Source organism: Panthera uncia, chromosome A2, assembly GCF_023721935.1.
Source record: "Panthera uncia isolate 11264 chromosome A2, Puncia_PCG_1.0, whole genome shotgun sequence".
Taxonomy (NCBI): domain Eukaryota; kingdom Metazoa; phylum Chordata; class Mammalia; order Carnivora; family Felidae; genus Panthera; species Panthera uncia.
Window position 1 is genome coordinate 55,091,861 of NC_064816.1, and position 22,378 is coordinate 55,114,238.

Consider the following 22,378-nt stretch of genomic DNA (forward strand, 5'->3'; position numbering starts at 1 on the left):
GCAGATGTGATGAAGTCAGGGGAGCTTATCCCGGATTGGGTTGGGTTGTAATCACAACTGTAACTGTATTGTAAGAGGGATACAGGAGGAGTCAGAATCAGAGGAGAAGGTAACATAGTGAAGGAAGCAGAGATTGGAGTGACCTGCTTTGGAGATAAGACAAAGGAGAATAGAGGGAAACAATAAAAGAATACAGGCGGCCACTAAGAAGCCACTAAGAGCACTTTGCAGAGGTAGATTCGCCCTCTTCACCTCCCGAAGGGACTACACGGCTAATGCCTTGACTTTAGCCCAGTGGAACTCATTTCAGACTTCTGACCTCCACAACTGTGGGAGAATGACCTTTGTGTTGTTTTAAGCCACTGAGTTTGTGGTAATTTGTTACCGCAGCAAGAAGAAACTAATACAGTAGGCAACCAACAGTGTCCATCATGGCAGGACCAATGGCTCCAAGCTGAAGTGCAGGGAGGTGCACCTGAAGACAGGTGATGAACAGCATTCAGCGGGGAATAGAAACCAGTCCTTGGAGTCCCAATCCCATCATATAAATAGGGCTTACTGTGCCCCAGGCACTGTGAAACACAAGGTTTCCAATGCAATCTTCACAACTTAGTAGGAAGTAGATATTCGGACGACATGCCTGAAATCACGTAGTTACTAAGTGATGGAGACAAGATTTGAACGGAGATCTGTCTGACACCGACGTCTAACCATGTCCCCTCGCATCACACAGCTTCCCACATTTACAGAGATATTTTCTAGGTATGGCAGCTGGAGGAGGAGTCCATGGACGAAACAATCTATTGTTTATTGAGAAACTTCTATGTGTCAGACACTTGGTATTACTGTTTGCATTACGTGTAGTTTTTCTGTAAATTCTTATTATTTGTCCCGGTTTATAGAGGTTGTCTTATCAAAAATCACACAGCTAGTGGGGCGCCTGGGTGGCTCAGTTGGTTAAGCGACCAGCTTCAGCTCAGGTTATGATCTCGTGGTTCACGAGTTCTAGCCCCGCATCAGGCTCTGTGCTGACAGCTCATATCCCGGAGCCTGCTTCAGATTCTGTGTCTCTGTCTCTCTCTGCCCCTCCCCAACTTGGACTCTGTCTGTCTCTCAAAAATAAATAAACATTAAAAAAATACAAATAAATCACACAGCTAGTAAATGACAAGGTTAGAATTTTTTTTCTTTTCAGAGAGCGTGCAAAAACAGGAGAGAGGGGCAGAGGGAGAGAGAGAGAATCTAAAGCAGGTTCCATGCTCAGTGCAGAGCCTGACACAGGGCTCCATCCCATGACGCTGGGATCATGACCTGAGCCTAAATCAAGAGCCAGATGCTTAGCTCACTGAGCCACCCGGGTGCGCCTGATTATGTTAGAATTTGAACCCAGGTTTACCTGACTACAAAGTCATTGTTATACTTGTGGTATCAGGGAAACTCATGACATGGTTGAGATTCACCAAATTTTGAGTCCCTTGAGGTCATAAACTTTGTCTTATGCAGCTCCATAATCCTGGTATCCAGCCCTGGGTGTGGCAGGTCAGTGAGTTGATTTAATCAATATGATGACCTTTTCCCTCTGTTTTAGTTTGTAAAAGTTTTTAAAATAGAGAAAATATAAAGAGCAATTTCATAACTCCCCACAAGGAAGATTTTACTCTGTTTTTTTCAGATTTTTTTTAAAATAAAAGAAACAAAATATTACAGATAAAGTTGAAGAATGTTTTGTTCAATTTTTTTCTTTTCCTTGTGCTTTTTCCCTATTATAAACAATACTGAAATGAACGTCTATACAGGCAGGGAAGCGTTTCCCTGGGGTCTGTGCTTAAAGTTGTACTGTGGAAATATTGCTGCTGGGTAGAAAGGCATTTCAATTTCAACTCTTCTAGATGCTGCCAAATAGCTATCAAGAGCATTCCATTCATCTTCCTTTTTTTTCTTTCTTTAACATTAAAAAATTTTAACCAAAGCTTTATATATATATTGATGTAAAGAGCCATATAGTTCTGCAAGAAATTTTAGGAGAAATAGCATTCTGTTTCAAGTTGTCTCTTTCAAATGTCCTGAGTTATTTTTCTGATATTTACCTCCATATCTCTAAATCATGTACTTGCCATGATACTTGAATATCAGCTGTAAATTGTCATGTAAGAGGAGGATTTAACCTCCACTTGTCCTCTATGCTCCACCCCACCCCGTGTTCTCCTAATCTCCCACTATAGTGAGAGCATAACTTTGGTTACATCATTGTGATGAGTATACAAACACTGCCTGAAATAAACTATGCTTGTATTTTCTTTCTTGCACAGCTTTCTTTTTTCCCGGAGTTGGTTTGTCTTAGGTTTCTGTTCTTTTTGTTTAGTCTTTGATGTATGTTTACTACTAAGTTAACCTCAGATGCTCAGCAGATTGTCTAGCTATCCCATCAAGATGTTCAGATGCATCACACATTATTCTCAGTTTCAACTTCTTGGTAACACATCCCTTGAAGCCCTTAGGCTTGCTCCAATCTCCCCTGACTTGGTGCATATCTGGGGCCTGGGAATTCTCTTCATTTCTCTCATCCTTGTTGGATCTTCTGTTTTCTCTGTGCCAGGCCCTCATCTCTCTTGGTTTTCTCCATTGTTATGGTGACACACAACCTCCAGGAATTTCTGAAAAGGGTAAGTAGAAGACACAGTTTTTAAAAGAACTTGCATGTCTGAAAATGTCTTTATTTACCTCATACCTGGTTGATAGTTTGGCTGGGTATAGACTTTTAGGTAGGAAATAACTTTATGTTTTCATCCTCTTAACCCAATTCCAGATAGAGCCAGTGCTGCTCCTTCACGTGCCTTGAGGGTTTCCTGGTTCAGTTGCATGAGTTTTCAGCTTTCAGTTTAGGACTCAGCTTTGTTGGGCCTGCCACATCCCTTCTCCCAAGACTCTCTGTAGTGTTGTCTTGCTGGGGCTGTGGTCTCAGGAGCCAGAGGCAGAAGGTGTATGAAGAGTTTCAGGGAAACAATGTTCAACTTTACGTGTGGAAGACCTTTCTCAGTCAGAGCTCTGAAGGGTCTTCTCAGAAGGATGGAATCTCTCACCAAGGGAGGCATGTAAGCAGAGTTTAGAAGACCATCTGTAGAAGTGTCAGTGAAGGACTCTGCAACTTTCTGAAGGGTTGTTCTTAAGGACCCTCCAGGCCTCTTCCAGACAGAGTCTGAGAGTCCCTGAATTAAAAACCTCAACATTCCCATTCAGGGTCCTTTCCAGGGGAGAAATGCTCCAAGAAACCCAGGAATTGAATTCTGGGAGTTGGAGTTGAAGACTCCAACCCTCTGGCTGTGAGAGGGTCTCACCGAGGCTGGGAATAGGGCCCATCCTTTGGGGGGAGCATTGGCCTTCAGCCTTACTGAGAGCACTGAACAGAACAGCTCTGGGTCGCTTCTCCCCAGATCCATCCATTAAAGGCTGGCTCTTCATGTGTAAAGTACAGTTGCAAGAGGAACTCATTCCTTCCAAGTGTTCCTTAGAGCAAGTAGATAAATTGCTGAGTTTGGTAAAATTGGTGAGACAATTGAGTTTCAGAAAATTGCTTCTTTTTTTTCTTGCTGGCAGATTGGCCCGCTTCCGAGGGACATCATCCTGGGAAAGATTAGCAGGGCATTTCTCTTTACCCCTTTCAGAGGTCTCCTGGGTCCTTGGCTTCTTCACCCGTAAAGGGAGAGAAATGCCAGTTCCGTGATTTTGTAACTACTTTCACATTTAGGTATGTTCTCTCGCCACATTATGGAGGAATGAAGTGTGAAGATTCAGGTTGCTTCCTACTCACTTTTTCCAGCCTGGGCTTCTCTCTTGAGCTCCTGTGTGTCCAACAGCCCCAGGAGCCCTCCCTTCAAGTCTGTCACCCCGACTCCGGACTTCTGTCTCAGATCGGGTTTCCTAGAAGCAGAGCCTGAGGCAGGGGTTTGGGTGTCTGTGGTTGGTTGAGGAAGGCTCTCTGAAGAACCCTGGAAGGGAAGAGGGGTGCAGAGCCAGGCAGGGGAAGGACGTGAGCAGGAAGATGGACTGGCACCACAAGGTTAGTCCCCTGACCTCCATGGAAGCACTGGCCTTTGGGACCTGTGTCAGATAGCCATTTGTACTGGGCTGCCTCACCCAGAGGGGTGTGATCAGATACGAGTTATTCTATGATGCTGCAGAGAAGGGGTAGCAGCGAGCCTTAGCAGTCAAGGCTCACCACAGCTGGGTGCGCTGGCTCGGGACTCCACACTCCCCACTCCCGGCTCCTCTCCCATCACTCCAGACATCCTTAGTCAAGGAGCTCCCTTCAGCAGAGGGGACCCGCCCCCCCCTCAGGAGGGTTACTCCAGCTGCTGTGGAAGAAGGGCCTTGGTCCTGAAAGGGATCTAGGTGGCACACCACAACATCCTATGTCCATCTATGTCCAGGAGAAAGTCCAGAATCAACTTACTTTTCCAACCTCACATCTAGACCTTTGTCTCCCCGATTCTTCTCCTGCCAGTCGGTGACCCAAACGAGCTCCTTCATTCATTCCAATCTTCCTACTCTGCTCTCGGTGCCTCCTCTCCTCTGACTCATCCTCTGAGGTCCAGAGTGGGCCCACACCCCTGAGCATGCCTCTGAACTCAGGCAGCCCTTCCTTCTCTGAACACGTGCAGGTTAATATCCCCCTTCCCCTACTGATCTCTGATGGGTGTGACTCACACTAGCTTCTCTTACAGATCTTAGGGGGTTAATGCAATAAAAATGTACAGATTTTTCATTCAGTGGCCCGGGGTGTGGTGGAGGAGGAGGCTCAGCTCTGTGCTGCTGTTTGGGGATGCAGGCTGACAGAATCCCAACCCCCTTGGATGGGGAGTTTCCAAGGTTTTCCCAGCTGACCGATGTCCCGTACGCAGGCTGATGGCCCATCTAACTGCAAGGGAGGCTGGAACATCGAGGCTAGCCAGCGTGCAGAAGGAAAGGGGAATCGTTTGGGTAAAGATCTGGCCCATCTCTGCGGTCATTTCCACGCCCCATGCCTGATCTCGTTCACCGACCTTCCCTGTGCCTCAGGGACGTGACTTCCAACAAGGGTGGGAGATCCCCAGGCTGTAGCCACTGCGCCCATCCCTTTAGACCCAGTAGACCCTCAATGTGAGTGGCAGGGAAATCATATGCGATTCCCAAACAGCCCCACGAAGTAGGAACTCTTGTTGCCATTCTACAGGTGAGAAAACTGAGTTTCAGAGAGGTTCGTGTCAGAACAGGGCTCAAAGCCTTGTCTCTCTTCGACTGCAAACCTTGGGTTTCCTCCCTGACTCCACGGATGAATCAACGACTGAGTACCCTCTGGGTATCTTATCTCTGTTATCTCATTTCATTTCTACAATACCCTAAGTCAGATACGATTTTATGCAAAGTTTACAGATGGGAAAACTGCGGCTGTGTTAAGAAACACATCTGATAATATCACACAAGTCTTAAGACCGCGGCCGGAACGTGAGGCCAGAGAGTCTTTGGCTGAGAGAAGAATGTGGCCCCCTGAGCCAGCATCCCAGCTCCAGCCAGCATCCCTTGGTTCAAGTCTGTCCTTTACTCACTGTGAGATCTTAGCCAAGACATTTCACCAACTCATGCCTCAGTTTCTCCATCCATGATGGTGATTTTACACATCACCTTGGCTAAGCTACAGATGTCACTGCTTTTGCAAGACCTGCCTTACCACGTTTCCTAAAATAACATCCCCCAGGCAGCAGCATCTAGCAAACTCTCTTTAACCTATCACTGTGAAAATGCCCTACCACACCCCCAAGACGTCCACATCCTAAGTCCAGACCCTGGGGAATATGTTGCTTTACTCAGCAAAAAAGATGGTGCAGATGTGATTAAAGTTAGGGACCTTGAGATGGGAGTTTATCCTGGTTTACCCAGAGGGGCCCAATCTCATCACATAAATCCTTAAAAGCAGAGAGTCTTTTCTGACAACAGTCAGCATTGCTGGCGTTGAAGACAGAGGAGGAGGCCACGAGCCCGGGAATGTAGGCGGCCTCTAGAGGCTGGAAAAGAGAAGGAAATGATTCCACCCTAGAGCTTCCAAAAAGAGCACACCCTTGCTGACACCCTGATTTTAGTTCAGTGAACCCCGTGTCAGACTTCTGACCTCCAGGACTACAACATAAGAAGTTTGTAGTGTATTAAGTCCCTGGACTTGTGGTCATTTGTTACAGCAACAATAGGAAAGCCATTGCCCCTCTGTACCCTCCACCCAGCCTCGATGATGACCAACAAACAGCCAGCCTGAGCACCCCACCCACACACCCTCTCCCCTGGGTTATTTTGAAGCAAATCCCAGACATCACATCATCTTATTATCTGGAAATGTTTCAGTATGTATTTATAACAGATAAGGGCTTTTAAAACATTACCACAATAAAGTTATCACACTCTAAAAAATCAACAGTAATTACTTAACAATATAAAATATCTAAACATTATGATCGTCTCATAATTCTTATCTTATAAGTGTATTTGTTCGAACAAGGACCCAGATAAGATCTGTAAATTGCAGATTGATACAATTTGTCAGATTTCTTTTAACCCCCGATGTTCCTCTTTTGTTCCTTGTAATTTACTTGTTGAATTTTGCTACTTTGCATCCCTTTGGTGTCTTTTACCTTGTTCCTCTCTCTATTTCCTGTTATGTCCTGATGAGATTCAGGTTTTATTTGGGGGAATAAAAATTCTTTCATAGGTGGTGATGTCTACCGCCCTCAGGGACACATAGCATCTGGTTCTTCTGTGATGTTAGCAGCCACTGATGATAGCTGCCCAGATCTTTTTACTTTGTTACTGCTTGCACACTAATGGATATTCTAATTCAATCATTCATTCATCATTCATAAGCTATCCAGACACACTTCCATTCATCAACTGTTTGATGGCCCCAAGGGGCAGTTTATATAGGAAACACAGAATAAATGCTTGGTTCTTTCCCTTTTTTATTTTTATTTTTTTATTAAAAAAATTTTTTTTTCACGTTTATTTATTTTTGAGACAGAGAGAGACAGAGCATGAACGGGGGAGGGTCAGAGAGAGAGGGAGACACAGAATCCGGAATAGGCTCCAGGCTCTGAGCGGTCAGCACAGAGCCCGACGCGGGGCTGGAACTCACGGACCGTGAGATCATGACCTGAGCCGAAGTCGGACGCTTAACCGACTGAGCCACCCAGGCGCCCCTTCTTTCCCTTTTTTAAAAACTAGTTTTCGCTGGGGGGCCTGGGTGGCTCAGTCGATTGAGCGGCCGACTTCGGCTCAGGTGGTGATCTCGCAGTCTGTGAGTTCAAGCCCTGCGTCGGGCTCTGTGCTGACTGCTCAGAGCCTGGAGCCTGCTTTGGATTCTGTGTCTCCCTCTCTCTCTGACCCTCCCCCACTCATGCTCTCTCTCTGTCTCAGAAATAAATAAACATTAAAAAAAAAACTAGTTTTCGGGGGGTGCCTGGGTGGCTCAGTCAGTTAAGCGACAAAATTTGACTGGAGTCATGACCTCGCAGTTCATAAATTCAACCCCGGCATGGGGCTCTCTGCTGTCTGCACAGAACCCACTTCGGATCCTCTGCACCCCACCTCTTCCCCTACCCTGCTTGCACTCTCTGAAAAATAAATTAAAAACATTAAAAAAAAAAAAAGCAGGTTTTGGAGTGCCTGGGTGGCTCAGTTGGTTAAGAGTCCAACTCTTGGTTTCAGCTCAGGTCATGATCTCTCGGTTCGTGGGTTTCAGCCCCGTGTCAGACTCTGCGCTGATGGTGGGATTCTCTCCACCCCCCCCCACCCCTCCCTGCTCTCTCTCTCTCAAAAATAAACTTAAAAAAAAAAAAAACCAGTATTCAAAATAGTGAGTTGGTTCCTTAGTGCTCTCCAGTGAGGTGGTTGTTGCTAAGTATCATTATGAACATATGATTTAAAAAATTTTTTTAAATGTTTATTTATTTTTTTTATTTTTTATTTTTCTTAAATTTTTTTTTTACATTTATTTATTTTTGAGACAGAGAGAGACAGAGCATGAATGGGGGAGGGTCAGAGAAAGGGGGAGACACAGAATCTGAAACAGGCTCCAGGCTCTGAGCAGTCAGCACAGAGCCCGACGCGGGGCTCAAACTCACGGACCGCGAGATCATGACCTGAGCTGAAGTCGGACGCTTAACCGACTGAGCCACCCAGGCGCCCCTAAATGTTTATTTATTTTTGAGAGCCAGAGCATGAGTGGGGGAGGGGCAGAGAGAGATCGCGGGGACACAGAATCCGAAGCAGGCTCCAGGCTCTGGGCTGTAGGCACAGAGCCCCATGCGGGGCTCGAACTCAGGAACTGCGAGATCATGACCTGAGCTGAAGTCTGATGCTCAAACGACTGAGCCCCCGAGGCACCCCTGAACATATGATTTAAATATATGGCCAGGGTAGACTGGCAGAGGCAGTTCCCTAGCCGTAGCAGCCTCTGAGAGACATGTGGCTTCTGGGGCTGCACCGTGCAGAGCTGGGTGCTGGCAAGGAGTGGGCACAGTAACTTGATCAGCAGGTGCCCCGGGCATGAGGGAAGCCTGAGGTGCAGGAGAAGGTCTATGGCGGGAAAGACGGGATCTCAGGAAGCGGCACTGGCCAGGCAACCACAGGAGTATCAGAGATGTGATGCTGTCTAAGAACACAGAGGCCAGGGCTCTGGTAGGGTGGGTTCCAGCAGCCTTTGTTAAGGGAAGGAGAAGCAGACTGATCCCCACGCCCCACCCCGAGCCTCCATCATTCTCACTGCCTCTCTGTTCCTGCAACCTGGGACAAGACCGGTGCCTGAGCATCATCCCTGGGCTCTCACCCCACTGAATCAGCTTCCGCTGGGTAAGGAACCACCCCAGGACTTAATAACCTCGAATAACAGCCATTTATTATTGCTTACAAGTCAGTAGGGGCAAGTGGGTGGCTTTGCTGATCTGGGCTGGGATCTGCTAATCTTGTCTCTGTCCCTGTAGTTCCGCCAGAATGTCATGTAAGTGGAATCGCATGGTATATGACCTTGAGTCTCACTTTTTTTTTTTTAATGTTTATTCATTCTTGAGACAGAGAGAGAGACAGAGAATGAATGAGGGAGGGTCAGAGAGAGAGGGAGACACAGAATCTGAAGCAGGCTCCAGGCTCTGAGCTGTCAGCACAGAGCTCGACGTGGGGCTCGAACTCACGGAGTGTGAGATCATGACCTGAGCCGAAGTCGGCTGCTCAACCGACTGAGCCACCAGGTGCCCCTCACTTCTTTTTTTATGAAGTTTTTATTTTAGTTCCAGTATAGCTGACATGCAGTATAATATTAACTTCAGGTGTACAATAGAGTGATAAAACACTTACATACACCAGCCAGTGCTCCTTAATCCCCATCACCTATTTAACCTGTCCCCCACCCACCTCCCCTCTGGTAACCACCAGTTCTCTATAGTTAGTCTCTTTCTTGGTTTCCTTCTCTTCTCTTCTTTTCTCTTCTCTTCTCTTCTCTTCTCTTCTCTTCTCTTCTTTCTCTTCTCTTCTCTTCTCTTCTCTTCTCTTCTCTTCTCTTCTTTCTTTCTCTTCTCTTCTCTTCATTTTTGTTGTTGTTGTTCATTCCTCATGTGAGTGAAATCATATGGTATTTGTCTTTCTCTGACTTATTTCACTTAGCGTAATACTCTCTGGCTCCGTCCATGTTGTTGCAAGTGGTAAAACTTCATACTTTTTTATGGCTGAATAATATTCCATTATATATATCTTCTTTATCCGTTCATCTATCGATGGATACTAGGACTACATTGCTGTCGTAATATGCAGCCAATGCTGCAATAAACATAGGAGTGCATATGTCTTTTTGAATTAGTATTTTTGTTTTCTTTGGGTGAATCTCAGTCGTGGAATCACTGGGTCATATGGTGATTTCTATTTTTAATTTTTCAAGGAATCTCCGTACTGTGTGTCATAGTAGCTGCACCAGTCTGCATTCCCACCAACAGTGCATGAGGGTTCCCATTTTTTGGCTTCTTTTTTAAGTAGTCTCTATACCCAACGTGGGGCGTGAACTCACGACCCTGAGATCAAGAGTCACACGCTCCTCTCTGAGCCAGCCAGGTGCCCCGAGGGTTCCTCTTTCTCTGCATCCCTGCCAAAAGTCTAGCTTCTCTCATCCACCATAACTGAGATTCATCCATGTTGTCATGTGTATCAGTAGTCTGTTCCTTTCTGTTGTGTGTTTGTTTCTGTAACAAATTGACACAGTGGTTTAAAACAACACAAATATATCATCTTATCATCCCAGAGGTCAGAAATCAAAGTGCTGGCAGGTTGGTTCCTTCTGGAGGTTCTGAGGGGAGAATCCATTTCTTTGGCTTTTTTCTAGTAGTCATCGGTATTCCTTGGCTCATAACCCCTTCTTCCTATCCAATCACTTCATTCCAATCACTGCTTCCAATATCACATGGCTTTCTCTTCTGACTCTGACCCCTCCTGCCTCTCTCTTCTGACTCTGGCCCCTCCTGCCTCCCTCTTTGATTACATTGGGCACATCTGGATAATCCAGGAGAATCCCCTGTCTCAAGATCCTTAACTCAGTCACATCTGCAAAGCCCAGTTTTGCCATCTGACTCTTGCTTTCAGCTCAGGCCATGATCTCACAGTTTGTGAGTTTGAGCCCTGTGTCGGGCTCTGTGCTGACAGTGCGGAGCCTGCCTGGGATTCTCTCTTCCTCTGAGAGAGAAAGACAGAGCAGGAGAGGGGCAGAGAGAATCCCAAGCAGGTTCCTCACTGTCAACGCAGAGCCCAACGTGGGGCTCGATCCTACGAACCAAACCATGAGATCACGACCTGAGCCAAAATCAAGAGTCGAATGCTTACCAACTGAACCACTCAGGCGCCTCCTAACGTAGCATATTTTAAAAATTCATTTATGTCATTGTGTAAATTAATATTTCGTTCTTCTTAATTGCTGGGTAATATTCCATAGCATGATGATACCACAATTTGTTTATCTGTTCTCCAGATGATGAACATATGGGTTGTTCCCAGTTGGGGGCTATTATGGATAATGAACGTTTACATGAAAGTCTTTATGTGGACCTATGTTTTTATTCCTTTTTGGTATATATCTAGGAGTAGGGTTGCTGAGTAACATAGTTAAGCATATGGTTAGCTTTATAAATTACTACTGTGCTCTTTCCCAAAGTGCCCAAACCATTTTGCATCCCCACCAGCAATGTGTGAGACGTCCAGTTGCTCTCCATCATTGTCAACACTTGGTATGGTCAGTCTTTTTGGCCTTAGCCATTTTGGAGGGTGTATTTTTATACCCACTGTTTTCATATTTTATAAAATGTTTATGTTTCTACAAAAATATTTTAATATTTTAAAGTGCCTTTAATTCGCATTTCCTTGATGATAAGTGATGTGAGCATCTTCTTTTTCTTTGTTTTTTAATGTTTATTTATTTATTTTTGAAAGAGAGAGAGAGAGAGCAAGCTGGGGAAGAGGGGATGGGGGGGGAGAGAATCCCAAACGGGTCTCACACGGTCAGTGTGGAGGCCGACACAGGGCTCTATCCCACGGACTGTGAGATGATGACCTGAACTGAAATCAAGAGTTGGACGCTTAACTGACTGAGCCACCCAGGTGCCCCTCTTGTCATGTTTGTATTGGCCATTTTATGAAGTGGCTGTTCAAATTGTCCACTTTTTAAAAAAATCAGATAATTTGTCTTATTATTGAGATGTAGGAGTTTTCCTTAACAAATAAATGCTGGATACAAGTCCTAATCAGGTATATATTTTTCCCAGTCTAGTACTTGATCTAAATTTCAATCTTAAGAAATTATAAAAAGAGGGGCGCCTGGGTGGCTCAGTCGATTAAACGTCTGCCTCTTGATTTCGGCTCAGGTCATTATCTCATGGTTCGTGAGTTCGAACCCTGCGTCAGGCTCTGTGCTGACAGTGTGGAGCCTGCTTGGGATTCTCTCTCTCTCTCTCTCTCTCTCTCTGCCCCTCCCTTGCCTGTGCTCTCTCTCTCAATATAAATATATAAATTTATAAAAAGAAAAAAAAGACCCAAGTTAAAAAAAATAAAACCTTCCTATAAAGAAAATAAGGAAAAATAATATAAATAAGGAAAAATAATATAAATATACCTATAAAAATAATATAAATATAAATAAAAAATAATATAAAAATAAAAATACAAACTACTTCAGAAAATAGAAGATGGAAGAAAACTTCACAACTAATTTTATGAGGCAAGTGTTATCACCCTGCAACCCAAAACAGACAAAACATCTCAAGAAAAGAGAAGTATGGACCCAAATCCCCCATGAACATAGATGCAGAAGTCTTTAACAAAACTTTAACAAATTGAATACAACAACATATAAAAAGAACAATATATCATTAGCATGTAGGGCTTATCCCGGGAATGCAAAAGTGATTTTCTTTTCTTTTTTTTAATGTTTATTTATTTTTGAGAAAGCAAGCATGTGCACGTGAGAGAGAGCGAGGGAGGGGCAGAGAACAGAGGGAGACAGAGGTTCCGAAGCAGGCTCTGTGCTGATAGCAGAGAGCCGAATGTGGGGCTCGAATTCATGATACTGTGAGATCATGACCTGAGCTGGAGTTGGACGCCCAAACTGACTGAGCCCTCTCAGGCACCCACGAAAGTGATTTTCATGCCCCCAATAATTTCATGTAATTCTCAGTATTAATGGAATAAGAGGGGAAATCCATATGATCATTTTGAAAGCTGCAAATAAAGCATTTGACAAGATTTAACACTGATTCACAACTCAGCAAACTAGGAACAGAAGGGAACTTCTTCAGCCTGATGAAGGATATCTATGAGAAACCTTAGTTGACATCATACTCAAAAGTGAAACACTCAATACTGAGATTAGGAACGAGATACAGATGTCACGACTTCCAGTCCACATTTATACTGAAGGTCCTAGCCAGTGTAATAGGCAAAGGAAAGAAATAAATGGCTCAAAGATAGAAAAGAAAGGTGTGAAATTGTCTTTATGTGCAAAAGCATGATTGTGTACACAGAAAACCCTAAGGAATAATAATTTTTTTTAAAAGCTACTAGAACTAACAAGTGACTAAAGCAAGTTTTTCAGGATGAAAATCAAACTACGAAAATCCATGTATTTCTATATACTATCACTGAAAAAGTAGAAAGTGGAACTTAAAAAATAATTCAATTTATAATATCATCAAGGACAAAATACTCAGGAATAAATTTAGTAAAAGATATGTAAGATGTGTCCTCTCAAAACTACAAAATCTTTTTTTTTAAATGTTTTTATTTATTTGAGAGACAGAGCATGAACAGGGGAGGGGCAGAGAGAGAGGGAGACACAGAATCTGAAGCAGGCTCCAGGCTCTGAGCTGTCAGCACAGAGCCCCACATGGGGCTTGAACTCACGGACTGTGAGATCATGACCTGAGCTGAAGTTGGACGCTTAACTGACTGAGCCACCCAGGCGCCCCTCAAAACTACAAAATCTTACACAGGGAAGTTAGAGTAGATCTAGTCAAATGGAGATATATACCATATTCATGAGTCAGAAAACCCTATATTGTTAAGGTGACAATTATCCTTTTTTTTTTTTTAATGGTAATCTTCTTTTTTATTTTTTTGTTTTTGTTTTTGTTTTTTTTTGAGAGAGATAGAGTGCACAAACAAGAGAGAGGGGCAGAGGGAGAGAGACTCTTAAGCAGGCTGTGTGATCAGTGCAGAGACAGACATCGGGCTCGATCCCACGACCCTAGGATCATGACCTGAGCTGAAAACAAGATTGGGTTGCTCAACCGACTGAGCCACTTAGGTGTCCCAAAAGGTGACAATTATCTTTAAAATGATTCAAACATTCAATACAATTCTAACAAAAATCCAGGCTTTATTAAGAGATAAATTGGGGTACCTGGGTGTCTCAGTTGGTTAAGCGTCCGACTTCGGTTCAGGTCATGATCTCCCGGTTCATGGGTTCGAGCCCTGTGTTGGGGCTCCATGTGCTGACAGCTCAGAGCATGGAGCCTGCTTTGGATTCTGTGTCTCCCTCTCTCTCTGCCCCTAACCCGCTCGCATTCTGTCTCTGTTTCTCTCAAAAATAAGTAAACATTAAAAAAATAATAATAATAAAAATAAAAATAAATAAATAAAAGGGGTGCCTGGGTGGCTCAGCCGGTTGAGCATCCGACTTCGGCTCAGGTCATGATCTCGCAGCTCGTGAGTTGGAGCCCCGTGTGGGCTCTGTGCTGACAGCTCAGAGCCTGGAGCCTGCTTCGGATTCTGTGTCTCCCTCTCTCTCTGCCCCTAACCCACTCTCATTCTGTCTCTGTCTCTCCCCAAAATAAATAAACATTAAAAAAATTAAATAAAAAATAAACAAAACATTAAAAAATTAAAAATAAATAACTACAAAGAAACAGATACATTGACCACCCAATTAAAAAAATTACATGGAAATGCAAAGAACCTGGAAGAACCAAGATAATCCTGAAAAGGAGGAACAGGGTCAGAAGATTTACACAATCTGATTTCAAGACTTTCTATAAAGCTAGAGCAATCAAGACAGTGCGATACTGATGTAAGGATAAACCAATAGATCAATGAAAAAGAGCCCCCAAATAGAGCTACATTTGTATGGTCGATTGATTTTTTTACAAAGGTACCGAAGTAATTCAATGGGGGAATATGTTGCTTTTTCAACTTATAGTAACATAGTTTTAGTGCTTAAACAATTGACTATCTTTATGGGAAGAGGGAACTTCCTTGGGTTGAAAACTTAGCCCAAAGGGATCACAGATCTAAGTGTCAGAGCTAAAACTCTTAAAAATCTAGAAGAAAACACAGGGGGGAAAAGAATCTCTGTGACACTGGGCTAGGCAAAGATTTCTTAAATAGGACACAAAAGGCACAGTCTAAAGAGAAAATAAATGTCATTTTATTATAATAATATTATTAGAAATAAATAATGCTATTAGAAATAAATGTCATTTTATTATTTTTATATCTCATGACACAGTCTTTACTAGGTTTTAAAAAGTCTTTATTGTTTTTTGGATTATGAAAGAAATATGTCTGTTATTACTATTCAAACGAGGAAGTTCATGGACAGCCCTGAGGAATACATACATACATTATCATATAGGATTTTTAGAAAATAGTAATGGGACTATAACATACCTCTTATTCTATAACTTGGTTTTTCTTCCCTTGAAATAAACTGTGGACAGTGTTCCCTATCAGCACATGCAGTATTTTTGCTAACAATGTTTGTACATTCATTTTCTCATGTGCTAGTATTTCTGCACCATATGTTGCTAAGTGTGTGGTTGTGGGTAAGCACACTTTAAATTTAGAGAAGTCCTAGCTAATTGCTCTTGCTAAAAGTTGCATCAGTTTATATTCCCACCCATAGTAGAGGAGGATGCTTGCTTTCTGATAGGCTCGCTGTCGATAGCTGTTATCACTCTTGTCACTTGTATAATTTTTTGTGGGTGGCCAATCTGCTAAAGGAACAATGGCACCTCATTGTTGCTTTTAATGATCATTTATTTGATTAATTGTGCTTTCCTTTCATATGTTGATGGACCATTATATTTCTTTTCGTGGGAATTGCCTATATTTCTGTTGGGTTGTTTGTCTTTGCCTTATTGATTTTTAGGAACACTTTGCATATTATACATATTGACTGTTACTTCATTAGAAGCACTGCAAATACCCTCTCTCAGTCTATTGTTTGCCCTTTAAGTTTGCTTGTGGTCTCTTTCACTATACAGAAGTTGGAAGTTTTTGTGTAGTCCAATGAATCAATCCTTTGCTTTATATTTTCTGATTTCTATGCAATGCTTAGAAAATCTCTCCCTATCACAAAGTTACAAAATAGTTGTACTTTTCCTTCAAGTATGTAGTGAGTTCCTGTGTTTCAACTATATTGGTGATATTTTAATGCTTGAGGTGGGTGTTGGGTACATTTTTAATATATATATATAGACACACACACACACATATATATACATATATATATATTTTTTTTTGTTTAACCTTTTGCGTGCCTGATATCCTTCACAATATTTATTTATTTATTTATTTTAGAGAGGGAAGGAGCACATGAGTGGGGGAGAGGGGTAGAGAGAAAGAGAGAGAGAAAGAATCCCAAGCAAGCTCCACATTCAACACAAAGCCTGACGTGGGGCTTGATCCCATGATCCTGGGATCTTGACCCGAGCCGAAGTTAAGAGCCGGATGCTCAACCAGCTGAGCCACCCAGGCGCCCCTTCAACATGTGTTGGTAAAGAAATAAAGAGAGGGGAAAACCTAAGACGTTGTGGATGGGGTTGCCCTACCAAAGAAAACTCCAGGTCTGGCAAAAACAAACACAAACACAAACACAAGCCTATGTGATATTATCCCTGAGTGTAAGCCATCTCTAACATTTGGAATCTGCACCATGTGGAACTGGCAACTGAAGAGGTGACAGCCCCAGTGCCCACCTTAGACTTGGCCATGGAGCAGGATGGGCAGGCAGGAAACACGTCTCCGTTTGAACTGGCAACTGAACTGGCTGCCTGAGAAGGTGGCAGAGGGGGCACCTGGGTGGCTCAGTCGGTTGGGTGTCGACTTCGGCTGGGGTCATGATCTCGCGGTCCGTGAGTTCGAGCCCCGCGTCGGGCTCTGGGCTGATGGCTCAGAGCCTGGAGCCTGCTTCCGATTCTGTGTCTCCCTCTCTCTCTGCCCCTCCCCCGTTCATGCTCTGTCTCTCTCTGTCTCAAAAATAGATAAACGAGGGGCGCCTGGGTGGCTCAGTCGGTTAAGCATCCGACTTCGGCTCAGGTCATGATCTCACACTCCGTGAGTTCGAGCCCCACGTCGGGCTCTGTGCTGACAGCTCAGAGCCTGGAGCCTGCTTCACATTCTGTGTTTCCCTCTCTCTCTGCCCCTTCCCTGCTCATGCTCTGTCTCTGTCTCAAAAATAAATAAACATTAAAAAAAAAATAGATAAACGTTAAAAAAAAAAAAAAAAAAAAGAAGGTGGCAGAGAGCCCCTGATGCACACCATGGCACGGATGACCTTGCCCACGTTACGCTAAGTGAAAGATGCCAGGCACAAAAGCCCTCAGAGTGTATGGTTATATTTATATGAAACGTTCATAATAGAGACAGAAAGTAGATTAGTGGTCGCCAGGGCTGGGGGGTAAGGAGAGGTGGAGGGTGATTGCCAGTGGGTACAGGGTTTCTTTAGGGGGGTTGTTAAAATCTTCTCAACTTAGATTGTGGTAATGGCCACACGACTCTGTGAATATACTAAAAACCCTGGGATACCCATTTACCACTACTCTGCTTTTCCATGTGGTAGCATGAATCAGCATGTCATTCCTTTTTATGCCAAATAATATTCCATTGTACGGATACACTAGTTTGTCTGTTCGCCAGTCGACTGGCATTTGCTTCTAATTTTTGGCCATCCCGAACAGCGCTGCTTTGAACGCTCGTGCAAAGCAGTGTCCGTGTGAAAACGTGTTTCCAAGAGCCCCGGGTACGAACCTTGGAGTTGCGTCGCTGGGTCACATGGTAATTGTATGTCTAACATTTTCCAGTGTCCTGAGCTGGGCTCTGAGCTAGGGCCCGTGGGGGCACTCTCCCCTTTCCCACACAGGAGTTGATATCATACTCCTTTCATCTCTGCCCGAGTCATGTGGGGATGGCCGACGCGTTGCAATCTCAACGGGGGGTCACCGGAATCTGGTCCTGGGGACGTGTGACTGGAAGAGATAGTGTGTGGCCTCCATTCGCTTTTCCGTTGTGGTTGTAACTGTGTACCCCAAACCAAGACGCTCTAAACAGCCTCCTTTCGGCATCTCACAGTTTCTGTGAGTCAGAGATCCTCGGCGGCACGCGACTCCACTGGGTTTTTGCTTAAAGGGTCTCCCAGAGCTGATCAAAGTGTCAGCAGGTTGGACTCTTTCCTGGAGGCTCTGAGGGAAGAGACGCTTGCTTGCTGAGGTTGTTGGCAGACTTCAGTTATTTGTCCTAAGACTGGGGTCCCCGTGTCTTTGCCAATATTTCTTTGCAATTGTGCTTCGAACCCTTCTCAAGCTTTGCATCTCTCTTCCCCTTGCCTGCCCCACTCTAACTTCCTCTTCCACTCTTCTTCAGCCCCCTGCTGGGGAGCGCTCTCTGCTTTTGAGGGCTCATGTAATCGCATGGAGCCCGCCAGGATAAGCCAGGATCATTTCCCTACTTTAAGGTCAACAGATTAGTAACGTTAACTGCATCTGCGAAGCCCCATTAACTATGCGAGGAACAAATTCAGTTTAAGGTGGGCAGCCTGAGGGGCCATGGTTCTGCCTATGAGACCTCCCGCAGGAATGAGCATGGGAAGAAGGATGTTTATAGCGGATGGATAATCAAGATGTGAGCTGAGTGGGCTTCTGTGTTTTTTGCCACCCAACATCCATTCCCATATCTTGATCGTTCTGGCACCACCGGGCTGAGGGTGGGCTCCTGGGTCAGGCCTGGTCAGTGTGGCCACTGTGTCCTCCTGGTCCCAGAGGTCCTTTCAAGGATGGGCACACGACTGAACTAAAGCTAATGAGAGTTGTCAGAAGCTTCTCGAAAGAGATCCCACATTGTCCCCGCTGGGGACAAAGGGATGTAGGGGCTGGAGCTGCTGCAACCATCTTGCAGCCATGAGGACAGAGCCTGTCTGGGAAGGGACTCACGGTGGAAGCCAGAGGAGCCCGTTTGGAAATAAGGATGTCATTTGCATCCTGATTCAACCACCTGAAGCATTCCACCCTAGAATTTTCAGTTCTGTGAACCAATGAATTCCTTTTTTCTTTTCTTCCTTTTTTTTTTTTTTAGTTTATTTATTTATTTTGAGAGAGAGAGCGCATGAGAGTGAGAGTGCATGAGCAGGGGAAGGGCAGAGAGAGGGAGAGAGAGGATCGAGAAGAGGGGCTCGAACCCACAAACCGCGAGATCATGACCTGAGCCAAAATCAAGAGTTGGATACTTAACCGACTGAGCCATGCAGGTGTCCTGGGTTCCCTTTTTTCTTAAACATATACAACCAAGTGGACACCTAAAGTGAGTGCTTGAAGATACACATCTGTGACAACATATGGCCTTTGAGTGTTGGATGCTAATTGGAGCCACACAGATTAGAAGCAGAGGCATGGGCCCAGGATATCTCATGTGTGGGGAGAGGCTGTGCTGGGAGGAACGTTAGTGGGGGGGGGGGTTATTTTTATAGAAGAGATTTTTTTCATTTTGGATAACTTTTTAAAGTATTTATTCTTTATTTTGAGAGAGAGAGAGAGAGCATGAGCAGGGGGTGGGGGGGCAGAGAGAGAGAGAGAGAGAGAATCCCAAGCAGGCTCTGTGCTGTCAGCACAGAGCTGGACTTGGGGCTCGAACTCACAAACCATGAGATCATGACCTGAGTGGAAATCAAGAGTCGGACGCTTAATCTACTGAGTCTCGCATGCGTCCCTTTATCCTTCCTCGTGTGGGGATTGTTGGACTGGCTGTTTTCAGGTGTGTTGTTACTTTCGTTGTGTGTATTTCAGCATCTGTTGGTGCTGCTGAGAACTTTGCCCATGTTCAACACCTATGTCTTTATTAGTATTGCTGTCTGCCAAGACTTTCCACTCCACTGTCCCAAGTGTGTGTTAAGAGGGAGTCCGCAGTGTGTAAGAGGAAGTGAGCCAATCCTATGGAGTCCACAGCCTGGCCTCTCTGTCTCACTTCTCAATCAATAAGTGTATGTGGCTCTTTGAAAATACCTGTTGTTCCATTTAGTTGTTGCTGCATTAAAAAAAACTCTCCTGGGGCGCCTGGGTGGCTCAGTTGGTCAGGCGTCCAACTTCGGCTCAGGTCATGATCTCAAGATTTGTGAGTTCAAGCCCCACATCGGGCTCTGTGCTGATGGCTCAGAGCCTGAAGCCTGCTTTGGATTCTGTGTCTCCCTCTCTCTCTGTTCCTCCCCTGTTCCCTCTCTCTCTCTCTCTCAAAAATAAATAAACATTAAAAAAAATTTTTTTAAAGCTCCCCTGAAGCTTAATGGCTTAAAACAGGTCATTATTATTAGATCTCACAAAACTGTGGGTCAGGAATTTGGACAGGATGCAGCAGGGACAGCCTCTTACTGCTCCATGATATCTGGAGCTTCAGCCAGGACGGCTCAAATGGCCAGGGGTGACTACTTCTCGGCACACGGTGTCTCCACCCAGCTAGCTTGGTGGCCTGGTGACCTCAAGGTAGCTGAGCTTTTTCCATGGCAGCTCAGGACTCCCATGGAGAGGGTTTCAAGGGACAGGGGGTGGAAGCTAGCAATCTAATCCCTGAGCCTGGAAACTCTAGTGCCCCTCCCACCATCTTCTCTTGTCAAGTAGTCACAGAGACCACCCAGACTCAAGGGAAGGGGATGTCTCTCTCAGTAACAGTAATCATCTTTAATCTATCGCAACTCGGATTACCACGACTCCTTAGCTGGGAGATACAAAAAAACCCACCTCAGACTGGCTAAAGGGAAAAAATGAGGGGGTCTGTATTATTGGCTCATGTAACTGAAAGGCCAGAGATATGTCTGGCCTCAGGCACAGGGGTTTAGGCATCTGGGGGAGGCTTGGTCTGCCCAGATGTAGCACAGAGCCTGCAGGGCCTCTAGGACCATCTGTACCCTGGCTGTCACCCACAGCTAGCTTGGCCTTCACCAGAAAGGCCTCTTGGGGAAGGCAACATTTGGGCAGAGACCTGAAGTAAGGGAAGAAGCCATGTGGATATCTGGGCAAAGGCAACAACAAGTGCAAATGTCCTGGGGTGGACACGTGCCAGATACATTTGAGAAACAGCAAGGAAGCCAGTGGGGCTGGAGTTGAGTAAGCAAAGGGGATGAGATGAGAGAGACAATGAGGGAACAGATGGCATGGGTTCCTCTGAGTGAGGCAGGAGCCATGAGAGGGTATGGAGAGGAACAGGGACAGGGTCTTGCTCACATTTTCACAGGATCTCTCCGGCTGCTGTGTTCTTAATAGATGGGGAGAGCCTGGGGGGCTTCCACTGAGGAAGCTAGTACAGAAATCCCAGGTGAAATGATGGCGGGGCAGTAGCTGTGTTGATGCTGGGATGTGGTCAGATTTGGGAATGTGGGAGAAGGGAAGGGGAGGGTGTGGGTGGCCCTGGCTTACACCTCACTATCTTCTATGAATTGTTGCTCGGGCTACTTCCCGGCTGACTCCTTCCCCATCTTACCTCTCCAGTCCCTCCTGCCCACAAGGTGGCAGAGTGATTTCCAAAATGCAAATTTAGGGGCGCCTCGGTGGCTCAGTCGGGTTGCTTAACCGACTTTGGCTCAGGTCATGATCTCCCAGTTCGTGAGTTTAAGCCCTGTGTCAGGCTCTGTGCTGACCAGAGCCTGACGGCTCTGAGCCTGGCGCCTGCTTCAGAATGTGTGTCTACTTCTCTCTCTCTCCCTCCCCCACTCATGCTCTGTCTCTGAAAAATAAATAAACATTAAAAAATTTTTAAAAAGTAAAATAAAATAAACAAAATGCAAATTTAACCCATCCTACCGCAGTAATTCCAGACCTTTTTATTTTTCATCTTAATAGTCAACTTATTTATTTCCATGTGATTCAAAAAAATATATGACTACCTCATTGAACCCATGATTTTGCCAGTGATACAAATTTGCCTTTTAAACACAATTTGCTTTACAAAGACAGGGATTGATTTATTATTATTTTTTTCAATATATGAAGTTTATTGTCAAATTGGTTTCCATACAACACCCAGTGCTCATCTCAAAAGGTGCCCTCCTCAATACCCATCACCCACCCTCCCCTCCCTCCCACCCCCCATCAACCCTCAGTTTGTTCTCAGTTTTTAACAGTCTCTTATGCTTTGGTTCTCTCCCACTCTAACCTCTTTTTTTTTTTTTTCCTTCCCCTCCCCCATGGGTTTCTGTTAAGTTTCTCAGGATCCACATAAGAGTGAAACCATATGGTATCTGTCTTTCTCTGTATGGCTTATTTCACTTAGCATCACACTCTCCAGTTCCATCCATGTTGCTACAAAAGGCCGTATTTCATTCTTTCTCATTGCCACGTAGTATTCCATTGTGTATATAAACCACAATTTCTTTATCCATTCATCAGTTGATGGACATTTAGGCTCTTTCCATAATTTGGCTATTGTTGAGAGTGCTGCTATAAACATTGGGGTACAAGTGCCCCTATGCATCAGTACTCCTGTATCCCTTGGGTAAATTCCTAGCAGTGCTATTGCTGGGTCATAGGGTAGGTCTATTTTTAATTTTCTGGGGAACCTCCACAGTGCTTTCCAGAGC